Genomic DNA, 1,761 nt, shown 5'->3' on the forward strand with positions numbered 1-1,761 from the left:
TGTCTGGAATAATTGCTTTCTAAAGAAAAGGAACAACATCAGTCTGTACACATGCAAGCAAAAAAAAAAAAAAAAAATTATTTGCTCACACTCAAGTCATTCCAAAACTCTAGATCATAGTCAAGCTCCAAAAAGGAGGGAAAAAATAGATAAAACATTTACATTTATTCATTTAGCAGACATCAAGGCTGTCACAGCAGTTTACTAGAGAAAGCCCCAGATGCAGAATGATTACGGGATTGATATTTGACTAGACAAGAAACAATCAGGATGGTGATTGAGGATAATCTTAACAGTAGGACAGGGCAGTCAATAGGAGAAAAAGACGACAGCTGAGATCAGCCCTGGGCAAAGTCAGGCTATAGAGTGGAGGAGATGGAGCAGCACCAGACAATGACAACACAGGAGATCCAGTAGCAGCTCGAAGAACCAGTGGCTTGATAGTAAGAGCTGCAACTGAAACTGCACCAGTCGGACTGCTCACTCCTTAGAACAGCGGCCAGGGAGGAACAGGATGCGGGATAAATACAAACACAAGACAAAGACAACAAGAGAGAGCAACAAGAAAAGACAAACCCAAAATAAAATCGGACTCAGCACTATGACTAGAGAAAACAAAATATAGATCGAATTTATTTGGAAACTTAAACAAAAAAACACTGGAACTACAAACAAAAAACAAGGCAAAATCCAGAAGCCAAAAATAAGGTTTGAGAAAACTAGAACAAAAGTTCAACTTGACTAGAGTAAAAGTGAAAACTAGAAAAGTCAAAAAGACTAAACACAAGACTAATCTGGCAAGACCAACTAAAATATAACACTGATCAAGTAGGCTTATTAAGCACAGTAAAGCTAAACAAACTTAAATCACAGGTAATGCTCCAAAGACAAGCAATGCTCACACACAAAGGATACACACAACAAACCAGCAGAGAAATGAGGGTAAGGAGCACAATATAAAGGGCCTAGAGCACATGAGGATCAGGTGAGCGCAATCAAGTAAATGAGGACTAGACAAGGACTAAACAAGAGGAGCACATGGCCAACATAAACAAAGACAAAGCCATGTGCTCAGATATAAGACAAACAAAGACACGTTAAATAAAGAAAGAATAGACATGATTGTCAGGGCAGGACGCTGGCATTTGATGTTTTGATATGAAGGCCTATTTAGAGATGCTTATTGGTCGTTCAAGATGCATGCATGTTTTTATTTTGTAGCCTAATTTTTTTTATTAATAATATTTTTGTTTATTTTAAACACTGCAATAGCAATTTGTAAAATTAAATTGAGAAACCTATTTATATATCTATTGTATAATCTAGGTCTTATAATTCATGTTTATCAAAACAAAATTATATTATTATATATATGAAAGATAAAAAAACATAGTGCCAAATAAATGCATATACCAAAAATTTCAATGAATACAACAGACACCTCTTGGTAATGAAACAGCATGAGCACAACAAATTTTTATGAAACATATTCAACAAACAAATTAAGTGTAATACTTGGTATTTAATGTATTAAATGCACATTTAAGCAGAACTGCGTTTCCTAGGATATTTGGGAAAAACAGCATGGTTGCCAGTATGATTTTACTTGTATACAAAAGTTTAATAAACAAGCTAATACTGAATAACTTACAATTTAGTTTTGTCAGTATTGCCAATTACTTTGTTTTTTATGAAGGTAGAATGACGTCAAAAAGATTTGCATACGCAGGGTAAGAGTTGTGGAAGTGTACATAAGACTGT

This window comes from Sinocyclocheilus anshuiensis, unplaced genomic scaffold (genome assembly GCF_001515605.1).
Source record: "Sinocyclocheilus anshuiensis isolate Anshui unplaced genomic scaffold, SAMN03320099.WGS_v1.1 scaffold8912, whole genome shotgun sequence".
Taxonomy (NCBI): domain Eukaryota; kingdom Metazoa; phylum Chordata; class Actinopteri; order Cypriniformes; family Cyprinidae; genus Sinocyclocheilus; species Sinocyclocheilus anshuiensis.